We start from the raw sequence: 8,228 nt of genomic DNA on the forward strand, positions 1-8,228 counted from the left end.
TTTTTACCGAACACAGGTTAACCTGAGCAGTACCGTCATCCCACAGACCAATTAGCTCCTTTCTGCTTAAAGGCATGAAGAAAATCTTGGATTAACACATCAGAGAAATTTACCAAACGGAACAAGCACTGAATACGAAACGATTTACCTATCAATCAGGCAAATCCACTGAGACTGCCCTTCATAGCCTTACAAGGATTATTTAAAAGGCTCTGGAGTTTAAGAACATAGTCCCTTGTGCTTTCATTGACATTTCAGGAGCTTTTCACAACATGTCATATGGGTCAATAAGAGATGCCCTGATAGGCAAGGGAGTAAGCCCCACCATCAAGAGTTGGGTGATTTCCATGCTAAAAACAAGGAAGATCAGTGCGGAGTTGCGTGGCACGAAAGAATCTATTACGGGGGTTGCCTTCAAGGGATGTACTCTCTTCCTACTGGACGACTGCAGCTTCGAAACACAAGACTATGCGGAAGATCCGGTGGTCTGCGTAACAGGGTTGCATGGCCAAATGATCTCCAACGCATGAGCAACGAGCATGACGCCAAAGTATTTTCCATTAATCTTACTAAAACTACTCTGGTTACGTTTACCCAGAGAAAAGTAGTATCCATGACGGAATTTACTTTGGGCGGCACTAGAATAGTTCTTTAAAATGAAGCAAAATACCTCGGGGTGACACACATTTAGATGCAACCGCCAGCAAGGCGAAGAGATCTTTTTTCGCTTGCACGTGACTTTTTGCAAAACTTGGGGACTCTCCGCCAAAGTGTCCTACTGGCCATTTAACACGGTTGTAAAAAGTTTAGCACTTCTGAGAAATAAGTTGGAAATTTTGATGATTTTTCCTGAAAGTCACTTATATTCATTTATTCAACAATAAAAAACACTAATGCTATTGAAAAAAAAAATCCAAAATCAGTTTTTGCTGTTCAATAAATGACGTTAAGTGACCATCAGATTACGGTGCAGGGATGGTATTTTCAGAGATAGTAGTCGAGAGTTCTAGCTTTAATTTAAGCCTATAGCTGTTTGTTTCTTTTCTAGAGCTTATGAAATATTGCAAAAAACGCGACTTTTTTAGGCTTTGATCTCATTTTTCTCAAAATCTGGATTACGGATTTTTAATCAGCACCAAAAAATCTATCAAAAACAGCTATAACATTAGCCGCACCAAAATTTTTCAAAATTTTTGTTGGCCTGTGTACTGCTACGATCTTGGTTCTAAATGATAAATAATAAGCGAAGGTATTTTTTGTCCAGGTCATCAGATCTGCACCGTTCGTTCGAGTTTTAAAATGAGGAATTAAATGAAAGGGCTTGGGCTGTAGATGTGCAATAAGATTTTACTTTTTTTCATTTAATTCAAACTGAAGGTAGGTTTTAACTTTTCGATAAGAGTTGACACCTGTTTAAAAAGTTAAATCTAAACTAGTTAATAAGTTAGAGGAATTATTAAAATATGGGGATCAATTTAATGTATTTGAAAAGGCTTTATATTTGTACTGTTTTCAGTGGGTTGCCATATGTTTAAAAAACAAATTCAAATTAATTCACCTTCTTCTTCTTATTTGGCACTACAACCGTTTGTCGGTTTGGGCCGAGACCAAAAAGCTTCTCCAATTTCTTCTCTCCTGTGCGAATTTGGGCCAGTTGGTTATCCCGAGCGTAGACAGTTCCTTCTAGAAAGAGTGTCAATAAATATTTTTGAGGTATTTGAAGATGGTTGTGACGTTAATGTTAAATTCAAATAATTTAATAATTTAAATGAATAATTGTAAGAGGGTATGAACCGAAAGGGGGTTGAAAAAGCTTTATTTAATAATTATTTTTAGGAGAGTTGCCACATGTTCAGAAGTTCAGATTGATCTTGAGTTAAGGCAATTTGCAATTGAAATAAGTATAAGAATATAGGTCTAAAGGTTTTAGTTAAAAAAAAAATCTAAAGAGGGATGCCACCTGTATGAAAAGTTCGATTTAATTTAATTATGCATGAAGTTACATTAAATATAAAATATGGGAAGAAAAAAAAAGAGCGGTATTTTTTTTGTTTGAGCATTTAGAATACTTAAGAGATAATTGAAGGGGGTTGCCACCAGCTTAATAAGTTAAATTAAAATTATTTGATAAGTTAAATGAATTATCATAATATGAACACTAATTGAAATGTGTTTGAAATGGCTTTGTTTCTGTACTATATTTAGGAGAATTGCCCCTTATTTGGGAAATAAAATTCAAATTAATTCCTCAGTTGATTGAAATTATGTCACAAGCTTTAGTTTGAAAATATTTTTGATTAGTGTTGCCACCTCTTAGAAAACTACATAAATATATATAACACGCGCAGGCATTTCTTGTGAAGGTCATCCGATCTGCACCGCTTTTTCGAATTTGAGATGTAAAATTAAAAAGCTTGACCTGTAGTTGTGCAGTAACGGGGTTTTTTAATTTAGAACGTTTTAGCGGTAAAAGGTGATATTAAATTTGAAAAATCGAGACCATGCGAGACATCTTCACTTAGAAACAGATGGACTGATTTAGATGAAATTTGATACACCGATCGCCTAAAACTCTGACTTACAGGGCTGCCATCTGTATTATAAGTTAAATTAAACTTTGGCGTTTAGCGCCACACGGGTTTACTAGTACTTCATTTAATGTTCATGTTTTATTCAAGGACTTATTTATGTAATTTGACAAAGTGTAACTACATTACAAATAATTAGTTTGTTCCAGTACTCTTCGGACTAAAATCTATGGAAATATCAAACTACGATTTTACTCTTACTCTTACTTTTTTGAAAACATGTAAAACTAATTTTGAATTACACGAGCCAGTCCGTTGCTTATGCCAGGATTTTAACTCTCATTCAAGCATATTTGATTTATCTGATTCGCTTTTCAGCATTAAGAAAGCGATACTATCCTCTCTCAATAAATGAATTATTAACATAAAGACATAAAATCGGCTGATGAATTTAACGGAATTTAACAAACTCCTGTCTATCGTGAATCGGCGCAAAAATTTAAAATATTGGTTCCGTACGTCATGCGGACTGCACCCCTCGTGCGGATGGGCGGGAATGGAGGGTAAAAACCGTTGGGATTATTATTATTACTCTCTCAAGTGAGAGTAACAGGAGAACAGATGCAGAAGTATATGGGAACGCAAAAATCACTTTTTCCAGTAAAAACGTCATTTGGTTTGTTTACTTGTCATTAGTACAAGACTGATTTGGCTGAAAGATCACTAAATAACTATTAAAATCTATACAATTAATAATAATTGCATATATTTTCGAATATTTCTTTGCTTACTTCCATTTTTTTTTAACAAATGTAAGGTTATTTGCTTTCACGGAATTCTGTTTTTGTACACAAATGCAACTCTACATATCGTTTGACACTTTTCATGAATTTGTCAGAAGAAAAACTCCGGACTAAATCTTGAAACTTCATTCTGGGAACAGTCGCTCAGTTACTCTCACGAGAGTGTTCCCAGATACAGAATTTTGGGCGTATGGGAACGACTTTGGACTAAATCCTGCTAGGGACGTTCCGATACCATCAAAGTATCGATACCTACTCAAATGAGTTTACTCAAAGCGCTATTTCGATACTACTTATATGATTGAACCGAATGTATCGATACTTACTTATATCGATAACTTTTCATTCTTTTATATGCAACAAAGCGAAAGTAATTTTCAGGCGTTATCTGTGACTAGGGTTGCCAGATTTGGAAACGGAAAAAGGGGTACATTTATATTTTCGATAGAAAAAAGCAGTACAAGGTCTAAAAAAGGAGTACAATTTTTTTTTAATTTTTTGTGCAATTTACAAATTATTATTAATTAGGTACAAATAAACAAAGATATTTTAGAAATCTTTTTCAAAGCAACAATAAATGTTAAAAATAAATAATTAAATGGGCTGGTCGTTAAAGAGATGGTGATCAAAGGGGGATTGGGCGTGGCCCCCATTTGTGATATTTGGCGATTTTTCTAAGGTGTCCCTAGGGACCCATAGGGGCCTAGGTGGTCGGGGGTTCTACGCCCACTCCCCCTTCGCTCACCACCTCTTCAATGACCGCCCTTATAGGAAATTTTCCCAACTAAATTCTACAAAAGAATTCCAAACTCTTTCTGAATATATGGCTAGTTTATTAATTTAAGCCTTATAATTAATTTAATAGTTTTCTGATTTTTATACCCGAGCGCTCTGCACCTACCTTGCTACGACCATGCCTACATCTTTTCACTATCACACTTAACTTTGCTTACTAAGTAGTGTTTGCCACAATATGAATGGCAAAGTACAGGGCGTAAGATAATAACTGTCGCACAGGTTTTTTGAAAAATAAAAGGGTCCTTTATAGATGTTGCGAAAAAGAGTATTTTTTTGCTAACTTTGTTAATACTTTACATTAATTGTATTAATTAGTTTTAAAATTTTAATCCTTATTTGCATTTGCCAGCTTTGGGAGATAAGTTCATGCGGCACTCACGTCTTTTTTGGTGCACTTTTTCTTAGACTTTGTATACAAAAATAGAAAAAAACTGTATAGGGTTGGTCGTGTGAATGTCCTCCTGGTCACCGGTTCGGAGTCTTTTCGATTGCTGAGTGTGAGGCCTTATCTTGGATGAAAGACGGAGTATAAAGGACCCAAATGGGGGAAAATAGCCTATATTTACAGAAGATATGTAATAAAGTAACCGATGAAGACTTGCGTGCCGCTTGCGCTTTTCTCCCAAACCCGCTGGTTAACCCAAATGAAGGTTAAAATTTAAAAACGTATTAATAAAATTTTCGCAAAATCTATAAAAAACTTTATTAAAAACAAACAAAACTGTGCGACAGTTATTATTTTACACCCTGTATATGATAAAATATTAATAGCTGGAAAAAGGAGAACAAAAGAAGTACAAAACTAATAAAGGAGTACATTTCCATATATTTTTTTGGGAGTACAAGGGAGTACATTGCAATAAAAAGGAGTACGTGTACTCCCAAAAGCAGTACGCCCGGCAACCCTATCTGTGACATACCTTTGTGCGACACCTGAGTAGTAGATCGACCTATCTCAACAGCCAGTTTGAAAACGCCCTATCTGAGAAAACTTTTCAAAAGCACCCTATTTCAGAATTTGATTGAAAAACGCCTTATATCAGAAAACTTTTCAAGACCACCCTCTTTCAGAATTCAGTACAAAAACGCCCTCTCTCTGCTGCCGATTCAAAACGCCTTATCTCAAATATTTTCAGTACATTTTCAGTTGAGGTATCGATCTGTTTATTTGATCATTAGTAACATTAGAAGTAATACGATTGCTTAGACAAAATATTAAACCTTTGAAAGGTTCCCACAAAACGTTACTGCTACAAAGCATTGCTTGCACTTTGTAAAAATATATCCCCACCTTAGATTTTGCCGGTGCCATTGCTTAAAGCAATTATTTTTCATAAAAACGAAGCAATTATTTTCCATAGAAAAAATATGACCGAAAGATATGACACTTCCTCAAATCTATTCGATACAAGTACTTTTATTTCGATACTAAGAAGGTATCGATAAAACGATTCAAGTAAAAAAGTAGTTGGTATTGAAACAAAAGTATCGAGTACAAACTCGTATCTACTTATATCGGAACTTCCCTAAATCCTGCAAAAACCCGCAAATCGTAGACGTGCTGGAAAGCACTAAATGTTCGCTTAAGTAACCGCATCGAGGTACTTAAGCGGGTTCTTTTAAGTACCCAACCCGCCTAAGTACCTCAAAATGTTGACATTTTTCGTGAGGTATTTAAGCGGGTTTTACTGTACTTCACTTCCTCAGAGCTTTCAACATGTAAACTGCTGCCGTTTACAGCACAACCAATTGCTTTACCACACTCACTGTACTACCCCGTTCTTTTGTTGTATTTAGTGCAAGTCAATATTTGCAGCAAGCAAACAAATACTGCCATTGCAGTAACGATAGCCAGCAGCGACAATACAGTATTTGTTTTGATTGCGAGCAAGCCATGAGTTTAGGCCAAAACACAATAGCGCAGTGGCAGTGGCAGTGACAGTTTTTAAAATCAGCTGTTACTGCTAATATTGGCAGTCAATGCCGCAGCAAACACAATACGGCGTTGTCAGTGACTGCTTTTTTTGACATTCCCTTTTGTTTGTTTACATTTTTGTTGTTGCCTTTTAGGCTTCAGTGACATCAACAGATGTTGGCTGCGTTTCATTTATGTCAAATTCAGCATGCGAAGTTTGCTGCGATGAAGGCAGTGGCAGTGAATTTAGAATTTGGGCTAAACTGAGCAGTACTGCTAGCTGCCACTGCTGTATTGTGAGTCGCTTCATTGGACACCACACTTTCTAAAAAACAGCTGATTTCGAAAAACTGCCGCTGCCACTGCCACTGCGTTATTGTATTTTGGGCTTTTCACTTTATTTACTGTCAAGTGCATTTGCTTCATTACTGCATTTACTGAAGTGTGCAATAGTGTAAAATAAAAGTAAAACCAGTTGCGCAGCTTCTGCTCCAAATTTTATGAGTAGAGGCAGGAGGACTTCTTCCATATTTTGGCAGTATAAGCATATCCATTGTGGTTCCGATGGAGCCATGCACTCGATGCCTCTTTAAAAATATCGAAGAAAAGTATCGATGCCACAAATGTATCGGAGAGAAGTGCAGATATTCTTATCTATCGATGCCACAAATGTATCTGCGATGTTGAGCGAAATTTTTATTCCAAAAATATCTTAATTGAAGGCACATCTGGAAAATACGTCGAAACGATCTAAATATTTTTATAACTACTAGCCCTTATAACGTTGCATATACCTGTAAAATGCTTCAAAAAAATGTTCTCTAGAAGTGTGTAAAATCCCCGATTTAGTACTTTTAATTATGCTCCTTCTTGTAGTGAGAATATTTCGAGCGTGGTATCAAATCAAATTATTTTCGACAAAGGTTCTGATAGCTGCTCTTACTTAATTGGAGCCTTCTAAATTCAATGGCGTCCCCAGTTTTGCCCTATTGTCTCCACTTTTGGAGATAGCGGTACTTTGAACTTTGCTTAAATTTCAACTATTTTATAAAAAAAACTCCTTCAGTTTTGAAGATATTTTACTAAAATTTTGCACGTGCTTGTATTTTAATATTTCCTTCACTATCTCATAGAACCATCGAAATCGGTTCACTCTAAAATCTAGCTCCCATACAACTGATTGCCCAGAGACGTTGTTTTGCGTTATAACTCCTCCAATTAATCAGGTAAAAATTTAGTATATGTTCACTTTAAAATATAGTACGCATACTATTTATTATTCAGATATGAAGTTAGAGTTGCAGCGCAAAAACACATATCTGAGTAATCAGTTGTATTGGAGCTATACGTTAAAGTGCACCCATTTCGATAATTTTAAGGAATAATTAAGGTAATATTAAAACACCGTTATGTGCAAAGCTTTAGTAGGATAACTTCAAAACTGAGGGAGTTATTTATAAAATAGTTAAAATTTAATCAAATTTTCAAATACCGTTGTCTCGAAAACCGGAGTCAATCTGGTAAAACAGGGGATGCCATTGAATTTAGAACGTCCCAATTAAGTGAGTTCAACTTTCAAAATCTTGGCTCAAAATTTACTACTTGAACAACGTAATTTGAACCCAGCTTATTTTGTTTTCTATTTCATGTTTATTCCTCGTCTAACTTTTGAAGCACTTCATGAAAATGAATTACACTTATAATAATCGATTATAGTCGATAGGTGTGCTCACAAATTTAAAAATTAATTTTTTTTTGGAGAGTGTACCTATTTTTTAGATTTGCCCTTATACGTATTGATATATGTATGTAAAAGTATATATTTATTGAAAAGTTTAATAAGAGCTTTGCGTTTTCTGCAGCCGCGGCGATCCTAAATGTGTCTTGTGAAGAAAACAGAATCAATTCGAGTTGTTTCCGACCAAAACTTACCGAAATGGTAGCGGAATGTTTCTTTGAGTACTTTCCGACTTATCAAAAGAGCAAGCTTGTTTGGCTACTTTCGGCTAAAAACTTCAAAATTTGAATGTTTGACTACTCCCATTTCCAAATGTCGATTTCGCATTTTCATTTGACACTCTCTCATTTACAATTGACTAACTATTCTGTTTTCCAATTTAAAATCTGATTTCCAAATAACCATTTCTCATTTGCAAGTGACTATTCTCATTTACAAATGACCAT

The 8,228-nt window shown here is 35.3% G+C and overlaps 1 protein-coding gene across 1 annotated transcript in view; it reads left to right on the forward strand.

The window, feature by feature from the left end:
• LOC118744842 (major facilitator superfamily domain-containing protein 6) overlaps nucleotides 1-8,228 on the forward strand; it is a 242,387-nt gene that overhangs the window by 80,874 nt on the left and 153,285 nt on the right. The gene's annotated exons all lie outside the window — the stretch shown is intronic.

This window comes from Rhagoletis pomonella, unplaced genomic scaffold, assembly GCF_013731165.1.
Source record: "Rhagoletis pomonella isolate Grant_MI unplaced genomic scaffold, Rhpom_1.0 Rhpom_scaffold_00008, whole genome shotgun sequence".
In the NCBI taxonomy this organism is placed as follows: domain Eukaryota; kingdom Metazoa; phylum Arthropoda; class Insecta; order Diptera; family Tephritidae; genus Rhagoletis; species Rhagoletis pomonella.